This window comes from Phyllobates terribilis, unplaced genomic scaffold (assembly GCF_046119375.1).
Source record: "Phyllobates terribilis strain yellow unplaced genomic scaffold, ASM4611937v1 Scaffold_1__5_contigs__length_1240528914, whole genome shotgun sequence".
NCBI classification, from domain to species: Eukaryota; Metazoa; Chordata; class Amphibia; order Anura; family Dendrobatidae; genus Phyllobates; species Phyllobates terribilis.
The window spans coordinates 538,332,792-538,351,390 of NW_027362761.1; the positions used below are offsets into that span (position 1 = coordinate 538,332,792).

General features: G+C 48.5%; 1 long non-coding RNA gene across 1 annotated transcript; it reads left to right on the top strand.

Moving 5' to 3' along the window:
- The first annotated feature begins 59 nt into the window (after positions 1 to 59).
- Positions 60 to 18,387, top strand: LOC141168757 (uncharacterized). Its single transcript, XR_012252275.1, has 3 exons — positions 60 to 145; positions 14,091 to 14,180; positions 18,283 to 18,387. It is a non-coding gene; the product is annotated as an uncharacterized lncRNA (long non-coding RNA).
- Positions 18,388 to 18,599: the final 212 nt, after the last annotated feature.

An 18,599-nucleotide genomic window follows, 5' to 3' on the forward strand; every position in this document is an offset into this window, starting at 1 on the left:
CATGCGACAGGTGGGCGTGGTCGTTTAACTAATTCTGAAGTGGTACAGTAGGACGATTTACTGTTGTGTTCGTCCGCGGGGCGGAGCACACCTGTCTGAGGTGCAGGGATAATCTCACCTGGGGAACTATTTTGTAGAAGTTTATGTAAGTTTGTTATGTGTGATACTGTCCTCTGAGCACAGCAGATGTATCTAAGCCTAGTATGTGATACTGTCCTGTGAGCTCTGCAGATGTATCTAAGCCTAGTATGTGATACTGTCCTCTGAGCACTGCAGATGTATCTAAGCCTAGTTTGTTATACTGTCCTCTGAGCACTGCAGATGTATCTAAGCCTAGTATGTGATACTGTCCTCTGAGCACTGCAGATGTATCTAAGCCTAGTTTGTTATACTGTCCTCTGAGCACTGCAGATGTATCTAAGCCTAGTATGTGATACTGTCCTCTGAGCACTGCAGATGTATCTAAGCCTAGTATGTGATACTGTCCTCTGAGCACTGCAGATGTATCTAAGCCTAGTATGTGATACTGTCCTCTGAGCACTGCAGATGTATCTAAGCCTAGTATGTGATACTGTCCTCTGAGCACTGCAGATGTATCTAAGCCTAGTTTGTTATACTGTCCTCTGAGCACTGCAGATGTATCTAAGCCTAGTATGTGATACTGTCCTCTGAGCACTGCAGATGTATCTAAGCCTAGTATGTGATACTGTCCTCTGAGCACTGCAGATGTATCTAAGCCTAGTATGTGATACTGTCCTGTGAGCACTGCAGATGTATCTAAGCCTAGTTTGTTATACTGTCCTCTGAGCACTGCAGATGTATCTAAGCCTAGTATGTTATACTGTCCTCTGAGCACTGCAGATGTATCTAAGCCTAGTATGTGATACTGTCCTCTGAGCACTGCAGATGTATCTAAGCCTAGTATGTGATACTGTCCTCTGAGCACTGCAGATGTATCTAAGCCTAGTATGTGATACTGTCCTCTGAGCACTGCAGATGTATCTAAGCCTAGTTTGTTATACTGTCCTCTGAGCACTGCAGATGTATCTAAGCCTAGTATGTGATACTGTCCTCTGAGCACTGCAGATGTATCTAAGCCTAGTATGTGATACTGTCCTCTGAGCACTGCAGATGTATCTAAGCCTAGTATGTGATACTGTCCTGTGAGCACTGCAGATGTATCTAAGCCTAGTTTGTTATACTGTCCTCTGAGCACTGCAGATGTATCTAAGCCTAGTATGTTATACTGTCCTCTGAGCACTGCAGATGTATCTAAGCCTAGTATGTGATACTGTCCTCTGAGCACTGCAGATGTATCTAAGCCTAGTATGTGATACTGTCCTCTAAGCACTGCAGATGTATCTAAGCCTAGTATGTGATACTGTCCTCTAAGCACTGCAGATGTATCTAAGCCTAGTATGTGATACTGTCCTCTAAGCACTGCAGATGTATCTAAGCCTAGTATGTTATACTGTCCTGTGAGCACTGCAGATGTATCTAAGCCTAGTATGTGATACTGTCCTGTGAGCACTGCAGATGTATCTAAGCCTAGTATGTGATACTGTCCTCTGAGCACTGCAGATGTATCTAAGCCTAGTATGTTATATCGTCCTCTGAGCACTGCAGATGTATCTAAGCCTAGTATGTTATACTGTCCTGTGAGAACAGCAGATGTATCTAAGCCTAGTATGTTATACTGTCCTCTGAGCACTGCAGATGTATCTAAGCCTAGTATGTTATACTGTCCTCTGAGCACTGCAGATGTATCTAAGCCTAGTATGTTATACTGTCCTGTGAGAACAGCAGATGTATCTAAGCCTAGTATGTTATACTGTCCTCTGAGCACTGCAGATGTATCTAAGCCTAGTATGTGATACTGTCCTCTGAGCACTGCAGATGTATCTAAGCCTAGTATGTGATACTGTCCCCTGAGCACTGCAGATGTATCTAAGCCTAGTATGTGATACTGTCCTCTGAGCACTGCAGATGTATCTAAGCCTAGTATGTGATACTGTCCCCTGAGCACTGCAGATATATCTAAGCCTAGTATGTGATACTGTCCTGTGAGCTGAGCAGATGTATCTAAGCCTAGTATGTGATACTGTCCTCCGAGCACTGCAGATGTATCTAATCCTAGTATGTGATACTGTCCTCTAAGCACTGCAGATGTATCTAAGCCTAGTATGTGATACTGTCCCCTGAGCAGAGGTATCTAAGCCTAGTATGTGATACTGTCCCTTGAGCAGAGGTATCTAAGCCTAGTATGTTATACTGTCCCCTGAGCAGAGGTATCTAAGCCTAGTTTGTGATACTGTCCCCTGAGCAGAGGTATCTAAGCCTAGTTTGTGATACTGTCCCCTGAGCAGAGGTATCTAAACCTAGCATGTGATACTGTCCCCTGAGCAGAGGTATCTAAGCCTAGTTTGTGATACTGTCCCCTGAGCAGAGGTATCTAAACCTAGCATGTGATACTGTCCCCTGTGCAGAGGTATCTAAGCCTAGTATGTGATACTGTCCTCTGAGCAGAGGTATCTAAGCCTAGTATGTGATACTGTCCCTTGAGCAGAGGTATCTAAGCCTAGTATGTTATACTGTCCCCTGAGCAGAGGTATCTAAGCTTAGTTTGTGATACAGTCCCCTGAGCAGAGGTATCTAAGCCTAGTTTGTGATACTGTCCCCTGAGCAGAGGTATCTAAACCTAGCATGTGATACTGTCCCCTGTGCAGAGGTATCTAAGCCTAGTATGTGATACTGTCCTCTGAGGTATCTAAGCCTAGCATGTGATACTGTCCCCTGTGCAGAGGTATCTAAGCCTAGTATGTTATACTGTCCCCTGAGCAGAGTTATCTAAGCCTAGTATGTGATACTGTCCCCTGAGCAGAGGTATCTAAGCCTAGTATGTGATACTGTCCCCTGAGCAGAGGTATCTAAACCTAGCATGTGATACTGTCCCCTGTGCAGAGGTATCTAAGCCTAGTATGTGATACTGTCCTCTGAGCAGAGGTATCTAAGCCTAGTATGTGATACTGTCCCTTGAGCAGAGGTATCTAAGCCTAGTATGTTATACTGTCCCCTGAGCAGAGGTATCTAAGCTTAGTTTGTGATACAGTCCCCTGAGCAGAGGTATCTAAGCCTAGTTTGTGATACTGTCCCCTGAGCAGAGGTATCTAAACCTAGCATGTGATACTGTCCCCTGTGCAGAGGTATCTAAGCCTAGTATGTGATACTGTCCTCTGAGGTATCTAAGCCTAGCATGTGATACTGTCCCCTGTGCAGAGGTATCTAAGCCTAGTATGTTATACTGTCCCCTGAGCAGAGTTATCTAAGCCTAGTATGTGATACTGTCCCCTGAGCAGAGGTATCTAAGCCTAGTATGTGATTCTGTCCCCTGAGCAGTGGTATCTAAGCCTATTCTGATACTGTTTCCAGAACTCATGTATCTAAACCTGTTATGTGTGATACTGTCCCCTAAGCAGATGTATCTAAGCCTATTATGTGTGATGCTGTCTCCCGAGCTCACGTATCTAAGCTTATTATGTGCTATACTGTCTCCTGAGCTTGTGTATCTAAGCTTATTATGTGTGATATTGTATCCTGAGCTTGTGTATCTAAGCTTATGTGTGATACTGTCGCTAGAGTTCACGTATCTATGCTTATAATGTGTAATGCTGTCTCCAGAGCTCATGTATCTAAGCTTATTATGTGTGATACGATCCCCTAATTTCAGTTTTTTCATCCTTGCCTCCTCTATGGCCTCCTGAGCCTAATGATGTGCTGACATTGTGTGATACTGTCTATTGGAGTTGGATTGTGTATCCAAGCTTGTGTGTGATTCTGTGATGCTGAGCGAGTGTATCCAAGCTTAGTATACCTTTGTAGAATACATTTCTGCTGCAGATTTTTTTTAGTTTGTAGATGACATTTGGGAACATGTTACCCTATAGGCAACAGATTTTCTGAACTGAAAAATTTGGCCAAAAAGAATCTGTAGTGTATCAGCTCCATTTGCAAGCAGCCTCCGTCCGCACGCAGCCTCCGTCTGCACGCACCCTCCATGTACATGCACCGTCCGTCAGCACGCACCCTCCATGTGTAGCACCCTGAGGATTCGGCTGCTACAGGGGTATTGCACCTCAACCCAGAGGTGTGATATTCCACTCCCGGGTAAGGATGGAGTGTGGAACTGAGCTCGGTAGGCTGCATGCACTACACACATCCCATTTCCGAGGAGCAGACCAACGGTACTCCCACTTAGAAATGTGCAGGTACGACCGAGTCTGTTCCTGGCTGGAGTGGGAGGGGGGTGGTACATCCCAGTAGTGTAGGGGCAGATAGGGGGAGCAGCCTGGGTAAAGATAGGAGCTCATTGGGTGCTGGTCACCTGAGCTCACACATAGAGGGAGTATATAAGGTGGGCACCATCTTAGATCAGGGTCAGTCTGTCAGAGTCAGTAAGAAGCAGAGGTCCAGATGAGCCTGCAGAGAGAGAGTGGAGCAGAGAAGGAAAGACCCAGAGGGGGAAAAGAAAGGACTCTGAGAACCCAAATTCAATCCCCGGGTGAAGAGTCGGCAATAGGGTACCGGATCCCAAGCTGGTGGGGGCAAAAGCACACCCTAGCCAGAGACCGGAGGCCGTGGGCAGCGTCTGCCACGGCCACCCACCACATCCACCCCGAAGGCAAACCACGTGGAGGGTCAGGGAACCCAAGGCCAAGGGTCTCCCAACAGAAGGCCCGAGGGAGCTGGACCTAGGTGGATCACTAGTGGGGACGGCCAGAGGAAAGGACAGAAGGAGAGCTCAGGGTCATGCTCCGGACTTGTTTGGGGGTTTGCTGAATCCAGGACCTGGTGGACGCAGCACGGCTCGGGTGGTCACTTGAAGCTGGAGTGACCGGAACATCAGCAGTGAGTAAATACCCTAAACTGCATAACCCGACTCTGTCTTCACTTAACATCTATGCTGCACCACCACAACCCCCATCCTCTGCACCTGACCCCCTGAGGCTATACCCCACCCGTTGGGGGTTATACTACCAAAAGCTGCACCAACACCATCAGCCTCAGCGGACCCTGCTGCAGCGGCGGCCGTAGTGACCGCAATCCAACGGGTGGCGTAGTCGACATAACGAACTTTGTAACATCTGTAGGACTGCCACATACAACTGAGTTTGACACCCTGGGCACGGACCGGGTCACAGCCACTCGGCGACTACAACTCCCATCTGATCCGGCTCCGGGTATTCCCCCTAAAGAATATGGCCCAGGGGGTGCGTCAACTTTGGCGTAGTCGGCAGGATCACGTGCCCGCAACACCCGGGTACTGCGTGCCTGAAGAAAAGAACAAGTTTACCTCAAAAAGAAGTCTCCCGCCGGTTCCGGAGGGTCCCCGCCATCGGACTCCATCACAGATCGATTCCTGCCGGTTGTCCGCCATTAACAGCTTTTTCCCGCCATCTGCAGAGTTTCCCGCCACTGGGAGACGATTCCCGCCATTTCCAAAGGTTTCCCGCCTTGGAAGAGCGGACGCCATTATGGGCGTGCCAGAGGGTGGTGAGAGGCCGCCTCCCATCGTGGGCCAGGACCGAAAATGGCGCCAAAAGTGGAAACCGCCCCCACCAACAGAGACTGTGATGCTAGAGGTGTCTGTCAGCGTGAAAGAACTGCCCCTGGAGCTGACAATCACCAAGTGGCCCCGGGACCGCCCTCGAAGTGGGAGGACTGAGGAGAAGAGAGCAAAGATGGGTGTCGCTTGGAGCAGTCTGGAGAGAGCGCACCCGGAGGCAAGAAGCCTGGAGAAGAGTATCGGAGGAGCTTACCTGGAGATGGCGAGAAAGCGGAGCAGCACCGGCCCGTTGGCCAGGAGCCTGCTAGAAACAGAGGAGGGAGAGCAGAGCAGCACCGGCCCGCTGGCCAGGAGCCTGCTGGAAACAGTGGAAGGAGAGCAGAGCAGCACCGACCCGTTGGTCAGGAGCCTGCTGGAAGCAACGACCCCACTAGGCCTAGTGGAGGTCCTAGCACAGCTCCCCCGAGACCGGGAGTGTGCACAGACTGCGCTGGAGGGCCTCGCACGGAGGATGGCCCGGGTGCAGCGAGAGACGTTGGCGGCGTGGAGCCGTGAGATGGCCCAGCAGACCGAGACCTGTCAGCGGAGCACGCCACCCGAGACGAGGAGACAGACCGCCTCTGAGGATGGCGCGGGAGGACTGAAGGCCGGAGACGGCGCCGAGAAGGGAGCCGAACGAGTGGAGGCAGGTAAAGGGGACGTCTCTACCCCAAACCGGGAAACCGCGTACCTGCCCCAGCTCCCCGTCGCAGAGCCCGAAGTCTATCCTGCCACGCCCGTAATCGCCACGCCACTGCCGCAGACTAGGCCTCAAACGGGAGCCGCGACCCCTGTGACGTCACACGCCTCGACCCCGAGCGTGACCAAGCAGGAAGTACCACCAGCCTGGTCGCAAGGCCTAGTACCCCCGGGCTCCGCAATACCAACAGCGCCCCCTACCTCCGCGGAGCCACCGGCCTGGTCGCAGAGCCAAGTAGCCCAGGGCGCCGCCGTCCTTACGGTGCCCTTCACCTTCCAGATACCCCAGGCCTGGCCGCAAGGCCCGGGCAATCCGGGCGCTAACACCACCGCGCCCATAAGACCAAGAGTGCCGCGTCTGGGAGAGGACCTGTTTACCCAACACACGTGCCCGGATGGGCAGCCTTTCATCTGGCCCCAGGAATATCATGAACTGGAACGGCAGAGGAAGGCTGGGGCCATGTGTGCACCCCTGATCCCGGCTCCACAGCCCGTAAAGAGGATCTCGCCCCCGCTAGAAGAGGCCCAATTTGAGTGGGACCCCACCGGAGAAGATCTCATGGGGTTCACTCAGGAGACTCGGGCAGCTGCAGCGGAGCGTGCTGAGTGCTGCCGCCAACAACTCGAGGTCTTTGAGAGGGAGCGGAGAGAGAGGCGGGTCCGGGAACAGCAAGCTCAAATAAGGAGCGCGGAGCAGAAGAGCCGGGCCAGGAGAGACCCCCGTGCAGCGCATAGTCCCCGCACCACCGGGACTGTGATCAAGTTTAACATGCAGCATGGGTGGGGCTTCATCCGAGACCACCGCACCCCAGGCGACGTCTTCGTAACCAGGAGAGACGTTGAATCCCACCTACCGGAGGGACACAGAGGTCGTGACCTTTACATCGGGGACGAGGTCACCTTTACCCGGCACAAGTGTGCCAAAGGACCCTACGCCCTCCATGTGCATCGCCTGACGGAGGAAGAGCTGCGGTGTGAGGAGGAAGAACAAGAGGACCCGGACGGGTCTGAAGCTAAAGGTAACCACAAAGAAAGAGCAGGAGGACGTCGTCGTTAAGTACGGCAGAGTAGAGGCTGTACATAGTTACCCGTCGGGGTACCAAAGAAACTGTTGCTGATAATATAGTCCCCGTTGGGACCAGCATGTGTGAACTGTTTACCCGTTTATCCCTTAAATCCCACTGACCGAGGACTGAGAGCGGTCATTCCTCCCTTATACCTGGCCGAGGACTGAGAGCGGCCATATCCCCTGTATATAGTTGCGCGTCCTAAAGCGCTCCCTACTGGTTTTACAGGAAAGCCACGAGTTTTTCAAGAAAAGACTGTCGCACTTTACCCGGTCACACGTTGCACAGTGACCGGAGGAGGAGCAGAGGCGACGAGAATGTTATTTATATGAAAAGTTTTCTGATATATATATGATATTTTATATGATTTTACTATGTTGTTTATATGAAAAAAAAATTTGTATGTTTTGTGGATGTTTTATATCTTACAGCCCGAGGACGTGCTGTGATTTACCAGGGGGGAATGTAGCACCTTGAGGATTCGGCTGCTACAGGGGTATTTCACCTCAACCCAGAGGTGTGATGTTCCACTCCCGGGTAAGGATGGAGTGTGGAACTGAGCTCGGTAGGCTGCATGCACTACACACATCCCATTTCCGAGGAGCAGACCAACGGTACTCCCACTTAGAAATGTGCAGGTACGACCGAGTCTGTTCCTGGCTGGAGTGGGAGGGGGGTGGTACATCCCAGTAGTGTAGGGGCAGATAGGGGGAGCAGCCTGGGTAAAGATAGGAGCTCATTGGGTGCTGGTCACCTGAGCTCACACATAGAGGGAGTATATAAGGTGGGCACCATCTTAGATCAGGGTCAGTCTGTCAGAGTCAGTAAGAAGCAGAGGTCCAGATGAGCCTGCAGAGAGAGAGTGGAGCAGAGAAGGAAAGACCCAGAGGGGGAAAAGAAAGGACTCTGAGAACCCAAATTCAATCCCCGGGTGAAGAGTCGGCAATAGGGTACCGGATCCCAAGCTGGTGGGGGCAAAAGCACACCCTAGCCAGAGACCGGAGGCCGTGGGCAGCGTCTGCCACGGCCACCCACCACATCCACCCCGAAGGCAAACCACGTGGAGGGTCAGGGAACCCAAGGCCAAGGGTCTCCCAACAGAAGGCCCGAGGGAGCTGGACCTAGGTGGATCACTAGTGGGGACGGCCAGAGGAAAGGACAGAAGGAGAGCTCAGGGTCACGCTCCGGACTTGTTTGGGGGTTTGCTGAATCCAGGACCTGGTGGACGCAGCACGGCTCGGGTGGTCACTTGAAGCTGGAGTGACCGGAACATCAGCAGTGAGTAAATACCCTAAACTGCATAACCCGACTCTGTCTTCACTTAACATCTATGCTGCACCACCACAACCCCCATCCTCTGCACCTGACCCCCTGAGGCTATACCCCACCCATTGGGGGTTATACTACCAAAAGCTGCACCAACACCATCAGCCTCAGCGGACCCTGCTGCAGCGGCGGCCGTAGTGACCGCAATCCAACGGGTGGCGTAGTCGACATAACGAACTTTGTAACATCTGTAGGACTGCCACATACAACTGAGTTTGACACCCTGGGCACGGACCGGGTCACAGCCACTCGGCGACTACAACTCCCATCTGATCCGGCTCCGGGTATTCCCCCTAAAGAATATGGCCCAGGGGGTGCGTCACATGCACATGCACCCTCCGTCCGCACGCATCCTCCATCTGAACGCACCCTCCATGCACATGCACCCTCCGTCCGCACGCACCCTCCGTCCGCACGCACCCTCCATGCACATGCACCCTCCATCCGCACGCAGCCTCCGTCCGCACGCACGCTCCGTCCACACGCACCCTCCATGCATATGCACCCTCCATCCGCAGGCATCCTCCATCCGAACGCACCCTCCATGCACACGCACCCTCCGTCCGCACGCACCCTCCGTCCGCACGCACTCTCCATGTACATGCACCCTCCGTCCGCAGGCATCCTCCATCTGAACGCACCCTCCATGCACATGCACCCTCCGTCCGCACGCACCCTCCATGCACATGCACCCTCCATCCGCACGCAGCCTCCGTCCACACGCACCCTCCATGCATATGCACCCTCCGTCCGCAGGCATCCTCTGTCCGCACGCACCCTCCATGTACACGCACCCTCCGTCCTCACGCACCCTCCGTCCACACGCACTCTCCATGTACATGCACCCTCCGTCAGCACGCACCCTCCATGCATATGCACCCTCTGTCCACACGCACCCTCCGTCCATTTTCTCCATGCAATTACAACAGAAAATTGCCCCGGATCTGATCCTGGCAGCGGATTCTTCCCTAAGAAATGCAGGAGAGGGAAGTGTCACCCACAGCTAAAACTTCTCACAGGCCAGAGTTTCCCTCTAGTGGCCGCTGCAGGGATCTAGAGCGCGGAGCTCAATGGGTTGTTTTTTTTTCCTTTGGCTCATACAATCTTCTCAATAGGACGCCAAAATTATTTTTTTTTTACCTGGAGCCATGTTTTAGTTTGGTAACAAATTTTCCACTTTGGTGCATGAGAAGGGTGGATGTGTGGGAGGGCTTATGGCCACCTTGGTTATAAGGCGATGTTCACATTAATTTTTTTTTCAAGAGTTCAAAAACCAGGCAGAAACCGCTTCAGAAAACTGTCGTTTTTGGGGGAAGTTTTTCTTTTTCTGAAGCATTTCCTGGACCTGTTTTCCTGAAGAGTTTTTGGCATCCTTTGAATTGGATAGTTCATAGTTTAGAGAGGTTTACATCAGGATTGGCTTCAAAGACGTGACATGTCTGTTTCTTTTTCTTTCTTTTTTTGCCCCAGGAGTTTTCAAAATCTCTACAGGATAAAACAGTTCCTCACATGGGCTAGGTGTGCACCAAAGTGAATCTATGTTTTCTTGTTCCAAATAAGAGCAGAGGAATACAGCACCAAAATCACCAACAGTACAGAAATGCAGCATCACAACCACCATTTGTACATGAATACAGCAATAGAACCATCATCAGTACATGAATACAGCACCAGAGCCACCATTAATTTATGCATACGGAACCATCAACATTACAGAAATACAGCATCACAGCCACCATCAGTTCAGGAATACATCACCAGAACCACCAACAGTACAAAAATACAGCATCCCAACCATCATCAGTACATGAATGCATAATCAGAATCACCATCAGTATATGGATACATCACCAGAACCACCAACAGTATGCGAATGTATCATCAGAACGAACGACCAACAGTACAGGAATGCACCACCAGAACTACCAACAGTATGGGAATGTATCATCAGAACGAACCATCAACAGTACAGGAATACGTCACCAAAACCACAAACAGTACAGGAGTACAGGAATAAATCACCACAGCCACCATCAGTACAGGATTACATCACCAGAATAAACAACTGTGCAAAAATACAGCATCACAACCACCATCAATACATAAAAACATCACTAAAACCATCATGAGTACATGAATAAAGCACCAGAATCATCATCAGTACATGAGTATAACACCAAAACCACCATCAGTGCATGAATACAGCACCAATGTTAGCACGGAGATCATTTGTAATGTCAGTTCAGCCCTATAAATAATTGTATTGCATGAACCTACAACTCCTAGTATGTCCTTAACAATGTAAGGAGATACTGGGAGTTGTTAACAACCATCATCAGACTGCAAACTTCACCTGGGAAAACTCGGCAGCTGCTCCTGCATTTAAGTAATACCATGTGCACACAGCCTAAGGGTATGTGCACACTACGTCATTTTCAGGTGCTGCAGTAACTTCCTGAAAACCTATCAGAAAATGAACTTATTAATTTCCAGTAAAAACCACTTGCTATTCTTATATTCAGGCTTTTAAACGTCTTTTCACCACTTCAGGATTCTAATAACGCCAAGTGGTTAAAAGAAGAATCAGCATGCCCGAACCCAGAAGTAGTTAAAAGAAGTAACAAAATGCTGAACATGTGCACATTAATGTTTTTTTTGACATTGCTGTGAATTATGTCCATTTTTTGCCACAGTATTGCGGCTCAGACGTCATGTTCACACAGCCTCTCGGTCATTTCCTGACCATTTTTCTGATCGTTTTAGCCACCATTTTTTTTCTAGGAGTGTTTCCCTTTGTTTTTCTGATGTCTTTTTTACTGTTGTTTTTCAGTTGTTTTTTCCATTCCATTGCATAATGAAGAAGCCGCTAGAATTTTTTTTACGCAAAAACGGTGACAAAATGCTGCAAAAAACATTTTCCGGGCGTCTTTTGAGCTTTCCTGATCACTTGTACTGTAAAGTACAGAGCGCCTTCCAAGCGAAAGAATGGACTTGTCACTTATATCCACTTGGTGTTTTTAGAAACCTGAAATGCTTAAAAGACGTTCAAAAGCCAGAACATGCATAGAACAAGTCGTTTTTACATAGAAATTCATATTTCCATTCTTTCAGGTTTTTCAGGCGGTTTCTGTAGCAGAATTAGCTTGAAAAAGACTCTATGTGAACATAGCACATTTCTGCTTCAAAAACTCCATGTGCACATACCCTTATCGTGTGTGGTTTTTTGTGGAGTTTTTTATAGTGGAAACTATTAGTATTTTGGAGAGTTTCAGCTTCAAAAACTCAGCAAAAGACTCCATTGGGCTATCTGCACATGGAAACTTTTTGCTGAGTTTTCGGTGCAGAAACTTGGCAACATCTCCACATTTTTTAGGAGTTTTGAGATTTGGAGAGTTTCCTCTCAGTTTCTGCTCAAAAAACGCCTCGAAAAACTCTGTGCACATAACCTTACGTGCACACAGGTTTTTTTATTAGGTTTTGGAGCAAAAACTGAGAGGAAACTCTGAAAATCCTCCTCAAAAACGTAGAGGTTCTGCTACGAAATCTCTGTAAAAAGACTCTGTGCACAAGGCACAAGACGTGACGTCTTTTAGCTGTGTGCGAATCTGGCGAGTTTTTTTATGAAATAGTCGTTTCAGGACATATTGGCATCTTTTTTCTTGAAGCATCCGTTTTTGGAGTTTTTTCTGTCCTTTTTTTATACATCTTTGGCCACCGACTTTTGAAAAAAACTTGTATCAAGTAAACTAGTGAGCATCTTCTAGGCGGAAGATGCCTGAAAAGTGGTCAAGCCACTTGTTTTAACCACTTGACATCTTTGGAAGTTTTCCATTTATTTCTAAAAATATCAGAAACTTGACAAAAATTTTGAAAAATTTGCAATTCTCAAACCTTGAATGATTATTCCTTTAATCCAGACAGTCATACCAAACAAACTAGTTAATTATGGCGGAACTACCGCCCGTGCAGCCGGTTCATTGAACGGGGGCCCCGAGGGAGAGGGGGCCCCTCCAGCCTCCAGCAGGGCCGCCATCAGGGCATGTCTGCCCTGACTCCAGTGTGGGGCCCAGCCGGTGGGGGCCCCCTCTTGTGAGTCTCTCTCCTCATGGGGCCCCCGGCCCCATGCTAAGCGCCGGGTCCGGGACATCTCAGCGCTGCGCTGCGCTACTGCGGCAGCGCCTTCATGATTCCCCTGATTTCCGGTCATGTGACGGCGCCGTCACATGGCCGGAAGTCAGGAGGACCTGGTGTCAGCGATTTGGACGAGCGCCAGGATTCTGCAGGGATCGCATGGGGGTAAGTATAACAAGTTTTGTTTTTTTCAAAATACAATTTACTAGGAGTGGGGGGAATGGGAGGTGTGTGTGTGTGATAAGAGATGCATGGGGGGGGGGAGATGATAAAAGATGCACATGGGGTGGGGGGGATGAGAGAGGTGCACGTGGGGGGGGATGATAAAAGATGCACATGGGGTGGGGGGGTGAGAGAGGTGCACATGTGGGGGGGGGATAAGAGATCCACATGGGGGGGAGATAAGAGATGCACATGGGGGGGAGATAAGAGATGCACATGGGGGGAGATAAGAGATGCACATGGGGGAGGGGGATAAGAGATGCACATGGGGGGGAGATAAGAGATGCACATGGGGGGGTGAGAGAGGTGCACATGTGGGGGAGGGGGATTAGAGATGTGCACATGGGGGGGATGAGAGAGGGGCACATGTGGGGGAGGGGGATGAGAGAGGGGCACATGTGGGGGAGGGGGATGAGAGAGGGGCACATGTGGGGGAGGGGGATGAGAGAGGGGCACATGTGGGGGAGGGGGATGAGAGAGGGGCACATGTGGGGGAGGGGGATGAGAGATGTGCACATGGGGGGGTGGTGAGAGCTGCACATGTGGGGGAGGGGGATGAGAGATGGGCACATGTGGGGGAGGGGGATGAGAGAGGGGCACATGTGGGGGAGGGGGATGAGAGATGTGCACATGGGGGGGTGAGAGCTGCACATGGGGGAATTGGGAGAAAATGAGCTGCACATGGGGGAATTGGGAGTAGGGGGATAATGAGCTGCACATAATGAATGTGGGGTGGGGGAGAGTAAATGATAAATGACGATGGGGTGGGGAGAGCACGGACATGATATAATGAATTGGGGCAGGGGGTGCATGTAAATAATGAATGCGGGGAGCAGGAAGTATAGAGTAGAGGTTCTAATTAAATTATATATTAAGTGCCTATTTACAGTTAATGGGGGCACCGTGGTGGATTACAATTTATATTTGGAATGGTAGGTTGCATAATAACTAACCATATATTGATGGTGGATGCACGTCTGTATTCAGCTGCGTAATGTAGAAGTTGGGGAATGTGCTCTAGATAACTGTGTTATTTTATGCAGAGACGAGTTCTGACTGGAAGACGTGATGGCGGTCTGTGCTGGATGAAGGAGAAAAGCGTAGCTGAAGGACTTCACCTAGAGACGTCACTAGTGAGTCAGTGCATTACATGTACACTTACACTATATACTATGTACCGGGCTCCTGTGTATAATGTCACTGGTGATCACTGTATTACCTGTACACTATATACAGAGCTCCTGTGTATAATGTCACTGGTGATCACTGTATTACCTGTACACTGACACTATATACAGAACTCCTGTGTATAATGTCACTGGTGATCACTGTATTACCTGTACACTGACAATATATACAGAGCTCCTGTGTATAATGTCACTGGTGATCCCTGTATTACCTGTACACTATATACAGAGCTCCTGTGTATAATGTCACTGGTGATCCCTGTATTACCTGTACACTATATACAGAGCTCCTGTGTATAATGTCACTGGTGATCACTGTATTACCTGTACACTGACAATATATACAGAGCTCCTGTGTATAATGTCACTGGTGATCCCTGTATTACCTGTACACTATATACAGAGCTCCTGTGTATAATGTCACTGGTGATCCCTGTATTACCTGTACACTATATACAGAGCTCCTGTGTATAATGTCACTGGTGATCCCTGTATTACCTGTACACTATATACAGAGCTCCTGTGTATAATGTCACTGGTGATCACTGTATTACCTGTACACTGACAATATATACAGAGCTCCTGTGTATAATGTCACTGGTGATCCCTGTATTACCTGTACACTATATACAGAGCTCCTGTGTATAATGTCACTGGTGATCCCTGTATTACCTGTACACTATATACAGAGCTCCTGTGTATAATGTCACTGGTGATCACTGTATTACCTGTACACTGACACTATATACAGAGCTCCTGTGTATAATGTCACTGGTGATCACTAGATTACCTGGACACTTACATTATACATACCATGTATAGAGCTCCCGTGTATAATGACACTTATGGTAATATTAGTATTGTGGTGGTAATATTAGTAATGTGGTGGTAATATGTGGTCTGGTCATGGTGTGGCAGTTTTTCTCCCTTCTGTGTGGTATTATTCGGTCACTATGTTGTGGTAATATGTGGTCTGGTGATGGTGTGGCGGTATTCCCTGTATGTGGTATTATTGGTCATTTAAAAAAAAAATGTATATGACACATTCCCTTAAAGAAAACTAAATAAAAATATATCTAAAAAGAGTATTGGATATTTTAAGAAAATTTTAATAGGTTAGAGTAGGGCCCGGCCAGAAGAGTCTACCTTATCGTGGTGGCGGCTTTAAAAATCTTTTGGCCAAAACAAAAGCTGCTGGCTATGTATGTGGCGCCGTCACATGGCCGAACGTCAGGAGAGCCTGGTGGCAGCGACGTGGACGAGCGCCAGGATTCTGCAGGGATCGCATGGGGGTAAGTATAACAAGTTTTATTTTTCTTAAATACAATTAATTAACTAGGAGTGGGGGGAATCAGAGATGCACATGGGGGGGATGAGAGATGCACATGGGGGGGATGAGAGATGCACATGGGGGGGATGAGAGATGCACATGGGGGGGATGAGAGATGCACATGGGGGGGATGAGAGATGCACATGGGGGGGATGAGAGATGCACATGGGGGGATGAGAGATGCACATGGGGGGGATGAGAGATGAACATGGGGGGGATGAGAGATGCACATGGGGGGGTGAGAGATGCACATGGGGGGGTGAGAGATGCATGGGGGGGGATGAGAGATGCACGGGGGGGGGATGAGAGATGCATCGGGGGGGTGAGCTGCACATGGGGGGGATGAGAGCTGCACATGGGGGGGTTATGTTTACATAACTTTGTTGCCTTATGAAGCGCAGGGGGGGGGGCCCCCAAAAATTTCTTGCACAGGGGCCCACTACAGTCTGTGTCCGCCCCTGCTAGTTAATAAATAACATTTCCCTCATGTCCGCTTTACATCAGCACCAGCTGTAAAATATTCTTTTATTTTGTTAGGAGGTTAGAAGCTTTAATATTGTAGCAGCAATTTTTAATTTTTTTTCTAGGAACCTTACAATACTTCATTTTTTTAGCTACCTATTCGGATTTAAAGTAACTTTGGGGGACCTATATATTGGAAAAAAAGACAAAACTTATACCATTATGAAATCAGCGCCCCTCAAAATCCCTCACCCCTCAACATATTCAAAACTGTGGTCAGGTAGTTTATTAACCCTTCAGGTGCTTTTCAATATTTTATGCATAGTAGCATGACCAGAAATAAAAATGTTATTATTACCACTTAAACGTTGCTAACTTCTGAACAGACCACTATAGCTGTCAGGCTCTAAGGTCGTTATTTGGCTGTGAATTGCCATGTCATTCATCAGGACCACACAATCATGATCTCAGGGTGCGGATGGGGTTAAAGAGGGAGCCCCCCACACTCTGTTAATCATCTAGATGCCATAGTCACTATTGACAGCAGCATCTAAGGCAGGGATGATAAACTCAAAATTTTGGACAAAGTCGCTTTCCAATCAATATATAGTATAATGGGCCCCACATATTCCTCCATACAGAATAACGGGGCCCACGTAGTCCTCCATAAAGAATAATGGCCCCATATAGTCCACCATACAGAATAATGGCCCCACATAGTCCTCCATACAGAATAATGGGCCCCACATAGTCCTCCATACAGAATAATTGGCTCCACATAGTCCTCCATACAGTATAATGGACCCCACATAGTCCTCCATAAAGAATAATGGGCCCCACATAGTCCTCCATACAGAATAATGGGCCCCACATAGTCCTCCATACAGTATAATGGCCCCACATAGTCCTCCATATAGTATAATGAGCCCCACATAGTCCTCCATACAGAATAATGGGCCCCACATAGTCCTCCATACAATATAATGTGCCACCTCATAGTCCTCCATATAGTATAATGAGCCCCACATAGTCCTCCATACAGAATGATGGGCCCCACATAGTCCTCCATACAGAATAATGGCCCCACATAGCCCTCCATACAGAATAATGGGCCCCACATAGTCCTCCATACAGAATAATAGGCCCCACATAGTCCTCCATACAGAATAATGGGACCCACACAGTCCTCCATACAGAATAGTGGGCCCCACATAGCCCTCCATACAGAATAATGGGCCCCACATATCCCTCCATACAGTATAATGAGCCCCACATAGTTCTTATAGAATAATGGGCCCCACATAGTCCTCCATACAGAATAATGGCTCCACATAGCCCTCCATACAGTATAATGAGCCCCACATAGTCCTCCTTACAGTATAATGGCCCCACATAGTGCTCCATACAGAATAATGGCCCCACATAGTCCTCCATACAGAATAATGGCCCCACATAGTCCTCCATACAGAATAATGGCCCCACATAGTCCTCCATACAGAATAATGGCCCCACATAGTCCTCCATACAGAATAATGGCCTTGCATAGTCCTCCATACAGAATAATAGACCCCACATAATCCTCCATACAGTATAAGGGGCCCCACATAGTCCTCCATACAGAATAATGGGCCCCACATAGTCCTCCATACAGAATAATGGGCCCCACATAGTCCTCCATACAGAATAATGGGCCCCACATAGTCCTCCATACAGAATAATGGGCCCCACATAGTCCTCCATACAGGGTGGCAGTTCTGATGTCGCGGGCCAAATGTAATCATCCCGTGGGCCAGATTTGGCCCATGGGCCAGAGTTTGACATGTCTGCTCTAAGGGGTTAAACGGTCATGGTCGGTGCCGTTTAAGAACGATCATGGCTGATACAGAAGGGTGTCATCTGTAGTGTATAGCCAACAGCTGCTGTACTCTCACCCGTCGGGTGATGCTATTCACTTATATCTCATGTCAGTAAAAAGACGTATTGTTGGTCATTAAGGGGTCAACTGAAGAAGAAAAAAATGCCCTATAATTTAAAAGTAATTAAAACACAAAAAACTCTTGAAAATTACTTTTTTCTGATTTTTGGACATGGATATCTCTAGCTGAAAAACACATGTAAAAAAAGTTTTTGGACATGTTTTTGTTTATGGGATATATCTTCTATGTGAACATACCCTTACTCAGTTCTCAAATCCATATACATATATAAGAAGCTATTAAAGGAACCTGTTAAGTGTTTTTTTTCTTTGGCTTCCAGTTCTACCACTGGTTACATCCAGTAGACCTCCAATAATTTTGATATGTAAATGACCAATCTGGAGTCAATGATGCGGAGATCGCGTGCCCAGAAATCAAGATCGCTGTGCCCTAACCTACCCAATATGGCTTATTTGACGTCCCTGAGGACCGGGTACATTATTGCAAACCTTTCTGAAGTCCTGTGCATGCTCCATGGATATCCACTTTTGCTAAGAAGGGTGTACGTTGGTGCAAAGTAAGTACACCCTGCTTTATTGTGCATGCGCCAGAAGAAGCTGTCAATGGATTTTCCATAGGGCTTGGGATCCCATCCCC